At 29.7% G+C, this 16737-nt stretch overlaps 1 long non-coding RNA gene across 1 annotated transcript; it reads left to right on the top strand.

The window, feature by feature from the left end:
• The first annotated feature begins 3 nt into the window (after nucleotides 1–3).
• Nucleotides 4–13273, top strand: LOC112686625. Its single transcript, XR_003148908.1, has 3 exons — nucleotides 4–151; nucleotides 12899–13151; nucleotides 13215–13273. It is a non-coding gene; the product is annotated as an uncharacterized LOC112686625 (long non-coding RNA).
• The last annotated feature ends 3464 nt before the right edge of the window (nucleotides 13274–16737 follow it).

Raw genomic sequence — 16737 nt, 5'->3', positions numbered from 1 at the left:
GATTTTAAAAATCGAAATAACATATACATCGTACTGAATAGTGAAAACTATTTATTTTTTTCGACGCGTAGCCAGAAGTTAATTCTACGGCAATCACTCATGAGTTCGGCGATCTCTACAAGCGAATCCTCTTCATCCAATCAAAACATAAGTACGTTTATTAAACACGGAAATATTTATAATAGTTATACTAAAACTAATATATATATACATACACATATTTATACCTTAAGATATTGTTTTTTATTGTTCTAAACGCTGAATAATTATGTACGCTTAATTAATATTCAAATTCATCCCGAAAAGGACTTTCACTTACAAAGCGACTTGCAGATAATGACAGGAAGTTGTTAAAAGTAGAAAACCTTGTTTCCTTATGTCGAAATTTTGAAATCATAAAAGACGTATATATCATCAGGGACGTTAATAAACAAATTGGTATTATCATTCACAATAAGTAGAATTAAGAAATAAATCTCAATCAAATGTTAACAAACGATTCTCAACTGAAAGAGTATATTTTTTTTGATGTTTGGTTAATATTTCATACTATACCACAACCATTACGATAAATAATGTATTAATACATATTAAGTTTTTATTAAATATTACTGATAAATTGAATTAAGAGATTTGAAGAAAATCAACCGGTTACTGGATTGAAAGCAGCGCTAGGCAGAGAGAGGTGGAAGAGTGTGTTGGAAGCGACGATGGTCCAAAACAAACCACTATAAGTTCTAGAAGAAAAAGAAGTTAAAATTTAATAGTAAACATTTTAATAATAACTTTTAAAAATTTAGTAAAAAACACGTGTTGTTAATTAATAACAACACATGTTTTTAAAAATCATTAAATATAAAATTAAAATACTACTCAATCACTCATTGATCGCTAAATCCCAAATAATAAAGAAAATATTATGAAATTGAAACTTGACATAGTGGCTTATCCTAATACTGTAGATGAGTTCCAGACAATGAGGGATTTTTCGAAAATCACATATTAAAGATCAAATCAATCAAAACCTTGTTATGTTAAATGTATACATTTTTTTCACATTTTGATTAACTAGGAAATATTTTAATTTGTTTAATATGTCGATTTCAATTGTAAATAATCCTACTAATTGAGGTATATATAAATTAACATTAATAAAAAGCATTATAATATATGAAGATTGTGCTTTTATTCAACCAAAATGTTTTCTACGTTAAAATAGTAATTAAATTGCTTTAATCTATAATATTAAAATATTTCCTGAGTATTTCAGATCGTCAAATGATAAATACGATGTAGCTACAGTAGTAACTAATAAACATTAACGCGAATGCATTAAAAATATAAAAATAAGCAGCGTGCATATTGAGTTTAATGAAAACTATCGATAAAATAATTTTATGTTCAATGGTTAAACCACAAGCTCAATATAAAATAAATATATTTTTAATCAGTCTAAAGTTTTAATACAGTATCAATTAAATTTTATGTACATATTTTGAATGTATACATCAGAGTATAAAACATAAATATAAATTAATTTGACCCTTGTTGTGATTTGTAAAGCCATATAATATAATTGAAGTAAATCTTTTAAGCAGCTTAGCATAATATATTTATATCGATTTTCATAAAAAAAACTTGTGTTATTGGTTAAATTGGAAAATATAATTGGTGTATCTAACCTCTTATAAAATATAAGTTCGTTTAAATGTGCATTATTTTTCATAATATGAATTGATAATGTTTGGATAATAACTAAAATTTTATTTTTTTTTTTTATCTTTGTACCATTTCCATTAATATAGTTAATTTACGTATTATGTGTATCCTTTTCAATAGGAAGATAACATTTACATAATAAATTTCTATACATTATAAGATAGTGTAAAATGTTAAATTATATTCAAATATTATATAAAGTTAATTTAAATAATTTAAATCATAAATAATACATAATGAAAATTATTAAAGAATTTGAAAATGAAAACAATCCGGTTTAAATGAAAACTATTACTGAACACACACACACAAACACATAATTCGTTATTCCCATATAATACTAAATAGATAGTTTTTACATAATATGTTTGAAAACGTTTTTAAATGGATCAAAATATTAAATAATCACCAAGAATTATTTCATTTTAAATCACTTTAACACATGAATGCCTAACCTAACGCTGACTTCGAAAACGATGATGGTGAAAGCAATACTATTGACATATATGTAAGTAAAATTGCGTATATTTGCCGTGATACAGTTCCCACAATATCATAGTACTATTTTATATTTATATTTTTCTATTCATTCCCTTTCAATAGATACATCCTAACTCTTAATAAACTTTAAGATTTAATTTGAATTTATTTTGAAACCTTCAAATTAAATATTCCATTATAATTTTTCCAGGTTTACTTTTTTAATTTAATAACCTTCATCTATAAAAATATTATTGTAAAACAATAAATTATAATAAAAAAATACAATTAAATTGTACAGAAATCAAAGAAAAAATATATCAACATTTCTTTAAACAATTTTTAAAAAAAGTTCCGAATTAATCTTTCTTATAATACAAAATTACAAATCTGTATTATTCTATAGAATGTACGTTCAAGAGAACTTATAATAAAAAATTTTAAAGTTCAATTGACATTTTTCCCCTCTTGTATAGCGAAGACGGATGTAATATAAAATAATGTCCCAGTGAGAACTTATTCGAAGGTGCTTTTACGCTTGTAGATAATCCGAGGAGCAATTTGGAATTCATTATATATACATGTCATAATACATAGGATCCAATTATGATGTAATTTTTTTCTCGTTTATTTCATGAGAATCAATTCTTACATTAATGACATATTTTTCGTTTTTCCGGACACTTTTCTTTTGCTCTATTATTTTGCTTGCGATTTTTCGATAAAAATTCTTTTTGTCTGGTTGAAATTTAAATTAACTTCCGAACAACCGGTGATGATGAACTAAAAAAGATAAAAAAAAATCTATTTTAAAATTGTGTTGCCGTTGCTTATATATAATCCTGGCTCGAATGCGAGCACACGGTATATCGGCGTAATTACTTTGTTAATCGATTTTAAACAGAACTATTAACCAAAGTACATGCTATATCAACAACAATAATAATACCATATAAAACAGCATACCCTATCGTAATGAGTAGAAAATTTCGATTTTCATTCTCCTACTCACGGAAGCCATGCAATCGATGTAAATTAATTATAGACGACGTGTAATGTTATTGCCATCGACACGCCCACGGGTCATTTAAACGGTTGAAATTGTTACGGTTTTACCGTAAAAAATGTAACCTATCTATCGATTTCGAGGAGGTACGCGAGTTGAAAGTTTCACGGGAACACAAATACACAACCAACGGCGAAGCAAAGGCGTTCAAAGGTGTGGTAAATGTTCCATTGGTTTGATACGAGCATTACTAAAACACAGTATTGCCAAAAACCGAACCTTTCCCGGATTGGATCTGATGCAACGGTCTGTTCGTGAAAAACAATTCATCCGATCTTGTGGTGGATGAGAAAAAAATAATAATAAAAATAATAACTGATGGGGAAAATATTTTCCGGGTTAAAGGACGGCTGGAGTTTGCAGTGCCGCGCTCACGGACCTGATGCGTAATCGAACGCGCGGCCCTGGAGGGCGGGTCGATAAAACGGTTCGTGGGCAGGTACGTGAACCGGAAGAGCGAAAGCGGCCGAACGCCCGGCGATGATCAGCGCAGAGCTCACGCGGCGGCACGCGTGCTGGCGGAGTCGCGCGACGTTGTAATAACAGCCGCGACGAGATATAACATAACGGCACGGTGTTACGTTCACGACGCTAATTAGACGCACGCGTGCGTACTGGCAAATGTGTACTGAGTGCACGCACGCATGACGGCGTCGGGTCTCCTTTCAATCGGTAAAGAACAACGGCAATCGCCCGGGGCGAGATTAAAATTCTAAGGGCCAAAACAACGTGAATCTAAAAATAGATGAGAACAAAATCAAATGCTATAGAAATCGGTACTCGGGAGAGTTTATAGTTTTAAGCGTTATGCAGTCATGTGTAAACATTGTAAACTAATAAATTCGTTCACGATTATACATTTTAGATTATCTAAAAATATAATAAATTTTACTAAACTTTATAAATGGATCTCAGTAAGATTATGTTATAATTAATATGCGTGATATTAAATTAATAATAGTTTTAAAACAAAAATTCCCAGTAGAGGCAATAGCCCCTTTGCCCTCCCCCCTGCTGGCGCGCATGACTCGATACGATGTTTTTGATCCGCTCGAACCTTTGGTGTCACCGCACGCACGCCTTTAGTCGCCAACCGTTAGCAGTCTATAGAATACGGATAATGATACCTGGATGGGCCGGGCCCCCTCAAATTTACTTCGGTCCAGGGCCGGACCTTCCCCCCCCCCCGAATGTATTTACAAATTTTGTTATATCAAGTATCAAACACATAGTACACACATAGAAAAGTGTAGCCGTTTTAACACACCAACGTGTTAATGCAATACAAATTTGCAAGTCGTTTTTCGCTTAGAGCTAAATTGTAATTCATTCAACTACAATTTTTTGTTGAAACATTGAACTTATTGTAAATGCTTGATTTGTACACTCGAACCCTGTTTAGAGGTAGATACAATAATAGTATTGAAAATAACAATGTAGCTAATCACAATCATAATTATAATAAATTTAAAAACCAACATCTTAACATTAATAAAATTAACTCCAATATTTCTACGTGTATATGCACATTAAATAAATCTGTTGTGATAACTATTCGATTGTTAAATTTAATACGATTTTGATTATTATAGAACTTGTGTGTAGATATATTATTATATTAAATTTTGTATTCGTAGAAAATGTAATCTTAAAGTTAAATATTGAATCTATTCATAGTAGACATAATATTAAATTAGAACTAGTGTCAAATAGTGCCTTCTGCAGGTTCTACGAGTTTCTCATAGAAAACAAGTTATGGAAAATGATACAAGAGCCCAAAATTGAACGCCCCTCCCCTTACAATAAATTTTCGAACTACGTGGCTAGCAAATGGGTACATACGTGTGCGCGCGCAATTTAATCGTAAGGAATGACGAACGCGTATTGTATCGTATTATTGATGTAAAATAAAAGCACAATTTCTTCCGGAGTGATAAGATAGAGGAGAAAAAATATGTTAATGCGTTAGTGCGTTATGATAATAATCGGTCGATCCGCGCGCGCATACAAATATTTTAGGTATATAAAACGACGCGTAATGTTATAAACAATGAAATATAAATGGAGAGAAGAATAAACACGAACAGGAAACGCCGTAGCAATTATTTTTGCCAACTTTATGTAATATTATTACAGCAAATAATCTTAATGGCCGACTACTGTGCACTTAGTTCACATCATACCCGGTCGTCATTATAACACCTACACCGTTAGGGAAACGTTTTTGTTATTAAAATTCACTCTCATTGTTGTACATTTGTTAAGTACACATATAATACGAGTATATTGTACGCACCGTGTATAATATGGTTTGTATACGTTTTCAACAATTCGTTTAAACATCTTGCGCGTCCTTCTCCCAATGCTTTTTAACAGTAACATATTTTACCTACTGCCGTACGTATACGTATCACATAAATCGCGATGTCAATTTATATAATTTTCAAATCTTTTAATTAAATATGACTTTTGATAACAATCGATCTTTGAATTACAACTAAAAAAGTTGTTCGGATTTTAAAAAAAAAACACAAAGATAATTCTAACGCGCTACACATAGTACAACCTAAATAAATTATTATTGTTTTATCGCGGACCGACACCCCAAATAAATCATAATCATTTTAGGAACGAACAGAGAAACTCTAAAATACGTACAGGCGTAATGAGTGTATCGTTATTTGTACTTTGGTCTTTCGAATATTATTCTCCTACAGATGAGTTTGATATCATTAACGTTTTTTCAACGTCACGCAATGACTCTCACTGGTGTGTGGAATGTAATCCTTCGTGTACGCACAATATATTCCGCATGCGAACATAACATAGATCGTGTGTTTACGCTTTTCATCGAACGATCACGATCGTCAGTTCTCGCAAACCTTTATTAGAGACCATTCCAGAGAAACGGAAGCATTACCGTAACATTCACCATGCAATATGCAAACGGTATCCGTATACTTGTGCACACGTTTTTGATTACGTATAATATAATCCGTACACATACTCCGAGCAGCTGCTATCATAATTACGCCGTTGAAATGTTGAAATGTATACTTTTATAATGATTTCCTTACGTTAAAATCACTGTTGGATAATATGTCTTATAACAATGGCGTATACAGAAAATATTTTCAGGGTGCGGGCTACTATGGACAGAGTTAAATTACCATTGCTATCTAAGAATTACTAACAAGACACAGTAGGTAATTATCTACATTTCATTTACAAAAATGTCCCAAAACTATTTGACAAAGACAATAAAAACTATCTCAACTGATCACATTATTTACGTATTTCCTATAATAAGTATAATCCTGTATTAATGAACAAAGGTTATAATATATCCTAGTATAATATAGTAATATATAGTTCATTAAAACGTTTTAAGGTTCTCATTTTATGGTTCAATGCTTATTATTAAGAGTTAATTATATATGAATAAATAAATTATAATTATATAATGCGAGTACATTTTATTCATAGCATATTTTATTATAGAAATAGTCCAGTACACATATATCAAATAGTTAAGTACTACATCATATTATGTATAAATATATAAATAATACATATTTATAAGCATAAAGTACTATTAAAATACAACCTACGTTTAAAATATTTTTTAAGTTTTTTGAAACATTTTGGAAGGAGGGGGGCTGTAACCCACTAGGCCTCCCTCTATATACGCCACTGTCTTATAACCATATCCGTACGCAGCTGTATGCAAAAAAAATGTAATAAACAACATGTAGAGTAATGTAATATGTCCATCGCAAAACACTATTTATCGTGCATACCGAAATCACATATCCGTGAGGCTAACCGCCCAATTATATTGCTTGATACGGATTAAATAAGTATATTTGTAAGCATAAAATCAGAAATTTTTTACAATACTTTAAAAAAATAATCAACCGTACGAGTTCTGATCATTGCTTGCAAATTAATTTTTGAATTTTGAATCAGATAGATTGAAAACGCACGCAAGAAATTAACAGTGATTCAACGGTTGGTGGTAATCTGTAGTTTCGGTACATCTTGAGAAATCTGGTTTTTTTGCCCACGGATACATTCTTCCGCTGGCGACTAATTTCCTTAATTTACACAGCTAAATCTGAAATTAATCAGGTAACATTAGACGGTCAGCTTCACGAACACCGACGCCCCCACATGAACGCATGTTGTGTAACCGACGTAATTTCAACAGTACCTTTAACTAAGTATTGTTCTTTGCAAACGCGCGTATATCGTCGATCCGAATCTCGATGTACGGATCATATGCAATAATAATCCACTTTAATCTCCCGTCTCTTTTCTGTAATCCTTCCTGTCAACCCGGACCGTCGACTAACCGTGTGTGCATATAATGTATACCTGCGGTATACCAGGGCGTTGCCTGATTGCGGCCAAAAGTAACCTTTTTACCTTTCTACCTTTTCACCTATCTCGATTGCAGCCCGTACATAGTAGGTAGGAAATACTATTTAAGTGGTCATCAAACCTTAATAAATATCCCAATTGCGTCCGACGCATCAAAACGCATTTTGACTTAAATATAACTTTCATTCGGCTGGGTAATTTCGAATTTTACGAAAAATTTTGTGATTATTTAGTTGACACTTATATTGATAATTCTGATTTTCCACCTTTAAATATGGGCTACTTATAGTTCTAGTATGTGTTTGACAACGAATGCATGTGAAAGCTTCCATTCGAAATTCAATTCACTATTTTATACGTCACATCCAAGTATATTTCAATTTTCGGAAAATTTGAAACAATGCCAAACAGATACTAAAATAAAAATTCAATCTTATAATTTGTACGCCTCGGAAAATAACAAAACAAATTAACAAAAAAAAAAAAAATTATGCGAACCCAAATTACATAATTAAAAAATTTCGAAATATCTAATTTTGTAAAAATAATGAGTTTTAAAAATTTACCCTCACTATAATTTAGTTTACTATTGACATATTATTATTATTATTATTGACATATATTAATTGTATTTAATATCATTTTTTATTGTAAACAATTTATTATTTGACTATTTGACTAAAATACAAAGTACATACAAAATAAAATTGTCCTATACAGTATCAAAAATATTTTCCAAATACTTTATTTTATTAATTATAAGCTATTTTATGAACTAATGTGTGTTAGGATACTTATTTTTGGCATGAAATACGACTACCTGTATTCGGGCCGCAATCGGACAACTCCGGTATACCAACGTGCAAACGTTATCGCGTACCTACGTACGTTTTTAGAACGGAAAGGTAAAATAAAATTCTAATCGTAAATTGCACGAAATATAATGTAATATAATCTAATACAATGTAATATAATGATACGACGATGCGTGCAAGCGTTCCGCATAGCAACGCAATTGCAACTGCAAGAACACGAGCTAACTAAATGGGTGATTGGTTATACGATACCGAAGATTTTAATATTCATTTTTTTTTATAAATTCCCTTTAGGGGATTACAATATCACAGTATCGCTGGTATGGAAATAGTACACAAAAATATCCGGTAAAACTTTAAATTTTCGAGAGCGATTGAGAATATCGATCACCGACAGTCGGTCATTGTTGAAATAAGATAGGTATCTATAATTCGAGATGCAAATAACTAGTGTAACTATACAAAATCTTATAATTATTTGGCTATAATGTAATTCAAATGGATTGATTGTGAATACACATGCAGGCATAATAATAAATACTAAAGTACATGCAATATTTAGGCAGTTTATATGAGGGTTAGGTTAATAGAAGTAGGCCTACATTTTTTATCCATATCATATTGATAATCTCTGTATACTTAAATATGTGTATATGTATTCTGTATGTAATGAGTGGAAGTGATTAAATGTAAAAATTATAATAAACTATAAAAAGAAAAATATATGTCATGCTCTCGTATCCATATCTACTTCGACCACAAGGTATAGGTTCTAATTTTTAACATTTTATTATCTTATAAATATATATTAAAAATATAATTTATCGATTTAATTGGTATTTTATTTACGAATATAATTATTAAGAATCACCTACATTATATGATACTTATATCTCAGAGTAAGGCATTACAGTTCGTATCTGTGCCCATTATTCTTTTAAATTTTAACGAAAATAGAATCGACTTAATAATAATGTATAAGGATTGTTTTCAGTCGAATACAAAAAATAAACTTGTTACGAGTGTATGAGTTTAAGTTTATACTGAAATCGATATCCCTGAACACACCACTTGACATTTGGACCTATATTTAGTTACACTCCCGGAAATCCGATCGTATGATAGATGGATACGAGTGCACCTAAATCATAATTATCATTATTATTTGTACCATATATATATATATATATATATATATATATAAGCAAACTATATAATATTTATTATATACTCTATATATCACTGAATATTCCCGCCGAATATTTTTCGCCCCATTCGCCTGCAGTAACAATCATCGTCAGTCATGTATATGTACCGCCTTACGACTATATTTACTTATATTTACGTACATATAGACGTGTAAGCAGCCGTTAGCTGTATACGAAATACGCGATGTCCTTCGCCCTTGCAATTCTGCGCGCCCTCCAGCAAACGGACTGTATTATATACAATCATACCTACTTCGGGTATGTTTTCGGCACGTGGCACGTATGTGTTTGTGTGGGCGTGTGTATATATGTACTACATACACGGTACACACACTATAATTCTAAACAAATATTTGTGTCCATGCCAATATTAGATTTACTCCCACATAATTCAGTAATGATAACAATAGGATTAAAAAATGTTTCTATGCCAATAAAAAAAAAAAAAACATTTTCTCGTGCATAGCGTACAGGTAAGCTAAATGATGGAATATGGATAACATGATCCGTAAAAATACGAAGGGGATACTACGCAAGGCCGTCCCGAAGGGGGGTCTTGGGGGGGTGTCTCACCCTCCCCCTAACAAAAACACCAGTCAGCTGTTGGACTTGTTTCATTATAGCCTAGAAGGACCTAATTTTACTTACGGAAAACAAATATTACATATTTCGTAAAATAGTGTACCTATACACACGAATGAAATTTATATAACTACTTATTATACAATATAAAATATTACTATATATATATATATAATTTAATTCTTAATTTTAAGAACGTGCAACACTGACACATATATACATGTTAAAAAGTAAAAATACGACTAAATATAGTTAATTACACTACATACATTGAGTACAAAAATTATAGTAGGCATTTTTCATATTATTCACCCCCCTTGATTTTCATCTTCGGGAAGGTCCTGATTTTACGGTAAATAATTACTTAACGACAAGGGTGGACTGGCCTGGCGGGACACCGGTACAAATCCCGGTGGCCTATTACAATAATAGATTAAATGGCCTGATAATATTTTAGAAATTAAAAATATAGTATATTAGGATATTTTAATCGATAGAATTGAGGAACCTAGTGAAGTTATGAAAAAAAACCTAATTATGTAAAAAAGGATATTACTTTTAAAGTTAATTTTAATATATATGTATTATAATAAAATGTGTACACTGTATCTCTATAAAAAAAAAATTTCTTATATATTATGTATAATTTTATATATTTACATAAAATGTTGAAAATATTTTATAAATAATAATGATTTTTTATCATTATTATTTTTGCATACTTATGAATAGGGCTCGGAAGTTTTAGCATTTGCATGTTTTTTTGCACCATTGGTTTTTTGCTAAGCGAGTTAGAAATTCATTCCAAGACACTAAGTAAAATATATCAAAAGTTTTTAATGCACATTTTTGCATATTTAGTGATTTTTAGATTTTAGAACATATTTTATGATTTTTAAAGATTCAGCATGAAAATTTGAAAAATAAAAAACATAAATACATTCATATTAAGAAAATTTTCTTGATATTCTTGTATCGTATTTTTCAAATTTCCATTTGACATTAAAAACAATGTTTTTCCCTTATTGATTAATATAATATATATTCATATATATTTATAAATTATAACTACAGCTAGTTTTATCTAAAACAAAGTATACAAATATCAAATATGAACAGCTGCTATCGAAATACGATGATTTTCTATAAATACTTTTCTAGGAAAATAACTCAATGATTATTGAACGTTCTACAAGTGCATTTTTTTTACTCAAGAAATATTTTTGATGCTATTTTATTATTATTATTATTTTAAATTATAATTAAAAATTAAAAATCTGAATTATTTTTATTGCTTTGCTTTTTCTATATTTATAATTTTATAAAATATTTGTGCAAATGAAAATTTTGTGTACAAAAATAAAATATAAGTGCATATTTTTAGAGCATATTTGTACTTTTTTAAGTGCATAAGTGCATATTTTGTACTTTTCAAATACATTAAGTTCCGAGCCCTACTTATGACCAAATCATTGGTTCCCTGTTAATTTTTGGCCTGGCAAAAAAAATTCCTGGCTTGAAATATTAACCCAGTCCGTCCCTGCTTAACGATAAAATAACTAAAAGTGTAATTAGAATTAAAAATGATTAAAAGGTCAACACTCGTAAGTTAATATATAAATAAATAAACAAATAGTTTATGTATAGAAATAAATAAATAAATAAATAAAAGCTTAGCCGGAAATACTATTGTATATGTACAGTACGACCACTTTCGAATTAAAAATTCATCGTTAGGTATATCCAGTATAATACAATAAAATCAAGGCTGAATATGAAAAAAATAAAATCGCAAATGCAAATAAAAAAATATAGGAAGGAATACATCAAAAAAAAATTAGTCGTTTTACATAGAGATAATTTGTTTTAATAGTATAGATTAATAAATTCTTATTAAACTTAGATATGTTGAGGAGTATAAATACTCTGGTTATTATTATTTATTATTATCTAAATGTATTGATATAAGATATTATTTTTAAAACCCGTTTCTAAGTTTAAAATATTATTAAAATTATTTTTCATTATTTCATTGTGTTTATGTAACTCTTCTAAAACTGAATGTAAATATTATTTTGGGTATTAATATTTCTAAGTCTGTATTGATATCAAAATGTATATTATAATAATTTTTTAAAAAGTATTAGTTAAGTTTGAATTAGGAGTAGTCTTTATTAATATTATTTCAGAAATGTGTTTTTTCTATCTTATTTTAAAATTAATATTTATCTTACCTACATAAAATGTATTACAATAACATTTAAGTTTATACACACCAGCATTTTGAAAAGAAGGGGGATTTTTTGGGAAGTGTTTAGTTCTTCCCAAAAAATCTCTAAACTAAGAAAAAAAAACAAAAAAAATCCTAAACTATTTTTAAATATAGAAAATTGCACGCACTTATTTTTTAGTAATAATATATAGGTAATAGTACTGGCTCATAGCCATCCCATCCTTTCAGGAAAAATATAGGCAATTTTATATGTTTCTATTTTTTCAATTTAATAACTCGCACAATTTCTAATAATTTAATATTGTCATATTTTGATGAGGTGAAATTTATTTCGAATCACAGGAGTAAGAGGACCGGTAAATGGCATAGCAGCACTTAAGGTTTTTACTTTTCTTTTTTTATCTTATTGTAGGTATTTTAGAGGCCACGAACGGACGTGAATACTTTACGAATATCTTGGAGGATTGCCATTTGTTTACGTCCTACACGTATTACCTATATAGTATATTTTCCCACTGTAACTGTTGCTCGAGCTGGAATACTGAGTTTAAAGTCAAGACAAGCAGTGCTCAGTGGTGGCGCTAGAACTTTTTAACTCGATATCGAGTGAGGCATATATATCATATGAAGCCTTATTATACGGATGTTGTGGACTATTGACAAATGTTTGTCATCAAATTGAGTATCTTGTTTCTTTAATAAAAGAACTAATAAAATTATTCTTTCAGTTATTTACGGAGTCAGAATCAGTACTGGATAATGAAGAAAAATGCATACATAATAATATTTATATGTACCTGTATATGTATATATTTAAATAAATGGAAATCGATATTATGTATTAAAATTGTAATTGGTTTTAAAGAAAAATCAATTTTTAGTTTGAAAAAATTTTAAATTTAACAATATCAGGCCAATTATAATTTTTATTGATTATTTACAATTATTTTATAGGTAGGTACCTAGTTTGAATGAAGTAATTGAATGAAAAGATGGATTTAGGGGAGGGAGCACTGGGTGCAAGTGCCACTCCCAAAATCAAAAAAAAAAAAAAAAACTTTATGGTTTTAAATGTATTATATATAACATTATAAATGTTTAATATAGAGACAAAATTGAAATAACTTATTGTACGATAATGAATTTAATACAATATAATAAAAATCAAATTATATAAGGTTTATTTTTTCTAGTTTAAACCGAGAGCAGAGCGAGATCTATTTATCACAATGTTCTGCGCACACTCTGCAAAACATACAGTTTATTTATAATAATAAAATTAAATCAATAACTATCCAAATACAATATCTAATCTACAAGTAAGTTCAATATCCGTTGGCAGCGTTATTCTCACCTACCGCTCTTCTTGTACTTATTTTGTTTTCTTATAATAACAATACTAATACAATTAACTATCTGCACGTGGTGCATTTCATGGGCAATCGTAGTTTTTCTGTGATTACTTTTATTTTTACATACGCTGTTGAATTATTGAGCAAGTATAAAGCTTGGAAAAATGTTTGTGAGAGGGTGATTTCGACTTGACGTTTCGATACTTAACTGGCGTAACGTACCAAACTTCCAAATTCTTCGGTGTAAAGGAATCGCATTTTTCTCCGTTTTTTTTACTCTAATTATTTACTACGTTCTTAGTGTTTTTATATTTTTAAATGAACTATCTATCCTTTTTCATTATAGTATTTGAACCATTAATATGGGTCGATAACAGAGTAATCTTGTAAAATTAATATTTTTCATATAATATTAATAAATATAAGTCAACTGGTAATGTAGAAGGGTGCAACAAACCCAAACTTAAAGGCAGTATTAGACACAATTTGGAGACGCATATACGAACTAAACTACTCATACCAATGAGGCAACCATATTATAAAAAACTAAGGATGATATTAAAAAACGTAAATTTTTAAATACCGGTGTAAAGTGTACTAACTATGATAATGGTTCATAATAATATTTTATATAAAATAATCAATGTATTATTATTAAAAATAAGCGGAATTTAAATTTAAATCGAAAAATATCATTTAAATTTCAAGCACTGACAAAAATCGTTCAGTATATATTTTAATCGCTTCAACTAATTCTTCTCGTTCTCCTTGTATCCATAAAAAAAACAACTGAATCGATGAGCTTTATTATCGAAATGCGATCTACGTAACATCTAACAAAAATTTGTACGAACAAATTTAATATTTTTTTGGCTTTTACAATTGTTTTCCGTTGAAGAAACAAATATATTTTTATAATAATTATAAATTATATTTTTAACTATAAGGTTCGTGATAATGTACTGACGTACTCTTCGTAATATTCGCTCATCCTTTAAGCACCGTGACAAATATTTTAAGTTAATCTGCACTTGTTAAATTTAGATTTTATTATTCAATAAATATCACTACCGCCGGTAAAAGTAGTGTAAAATGCATTTTTATTTCTAATAAGGAATTCCGTTGAAATTTTACCAGTTGTATTTAAATTTAAATTTATATAATATACTTGGTAAGACGTAATTGGTATTATTATAGTTATGAGTTATAAATGTTATGACTATGAATGTTTGTAACTAATAAGATAAATCAAAATAATACAATATACCTATTGTGATGCGCTATGGCAATCAGCTCCAGGAGGTCTTATTACACATTATTTATTCGATAACATGTTCGTAAATGTAAAATATACATGGATACATCATACAATTTAAATCATACATCATACATCATACACTTAAAATATGGTATCCATGATGCATATGAATAATATGGTAAATAATTTCCATCTTCGCGCCAAACATGAACCGTATGGAGAGAGCGAATGTAAATTCCTACACCAGATACAGAAGGTAAAAATCACCCATGGGTAAGTTTCGACACGAAAAATATACTGGTTCAGAAGTTCCGGTACGAAAACAATTTATCTGATTCATGTAAATTCTTATACCACGAATAAAAATTATAACGAATATAAATTTCTTTTTTTTCTTTATTACTGCTTAAGACTAACAAGTAAAATGTAATTGACGACTTGGTACGAATAAAATTTATTTATTCTCGTGTATAATGTCCGATGGAATTTTTTAGTTGAATATTGATAACTTTTAATTTGAATACAATATGTACCAAAAATAATAATAACACATTATCTGTTGGTGCAGTTTAAAAGCATTTAATTTTTTCTCCGCGTTGGAAATGTAAGTATTTGTATTTTTAATCGTATGAGAACTTACATGTCGGTATGTTTTTGCTCTTGTCGGAATTTGCGTATGCAACAGCTTACAAAATGCTATGTTTCGTGTGGAAACTTACTATACTCCTATGGAAATACCTGCATCCAAATTTTCTACCGAAACGATAGCACTGCCGATCGCTCGTCCAGGGCCTGCATCAGGTTTCCGAAATTCGTGTAGTTAATATCGTTGGTGCGTGGAACTTGAACCCGTCCATCCTATCCGTAAACGTGTACATTTCGGTCGATAAATATAAACGTTAAGCTAGTGCAGTTGAAAAAATATTTAACGTGCACAACATAGACAAGAATTCGTTGGATTTCCGTGGTGGGCGCGCGAAATACGGATAAACCAGCTGCTAGTAGGCGAGTATCCGTCGAGTGAACGTGAACCAACCATGGGAAAATGGCCAGCGAAAAATGGGCCAAGGAAAATTCGTCCGAACAAGCGAAGCAGCAGAGTGAAGATAAATACTAAATAAGAATAAAAATAAATTGTGCAAAAGTTTAACGGATTTGAGGTGTGAAAAAATGGAGTAAAAATAGTGTCGAGAAGGAACCCATAATTATCTATAATATTACACCGTCCACACCGATGCAACAATAACAACATCACATCAACTATAAACCAATATCCGTGTACAAGTAATAGAAGTCGAATATTAATTTAACGCCATAATAACTAGGTATCTTAGTAACTTACCCAGCTTCGTACGCGAAGTTATAGTCATGGTCGGCGTATAGTTTTTAACGAATATAAATTCGGTTATAAATACAATCCGGCGGTGAAATTCGCTTAAACTATTGGCAAAGCTTAACGGTTTTAACACATAAAAATGTTTAAAAATCTCTTCTTGTTGCTCATCTAGATGTAGTATTAAAATTTAAAAGAACAACTATTTCTAATTTCAAGTTCATACGTAGAGTCGTTTTTTTATGTGTAACAATCAATCGGTTAGTGGTAGTTGAATTTGACATGATACGAGTGTATAAATAAATCAG

Source organism: Sipha flava, unplaced genomic scaffold (assembly GCF_003268045.1).
Source record: "Sipha flava isolate LNK unplaced genomic scaffold, YSA_version1 319_pilon_pilon, whole genome shotgun sequence".
In the NCBI taxonomy this organism is placed as follows: domain Eukaryota; kingdom Metazoa; phylum Arthropoda; class Insecta; order Hemiptera; family Aphididae; genus Sipha; species Sipha flava.
This window is presented reverse-complemented; position numbering and strand designations above follow the sequence as displayed.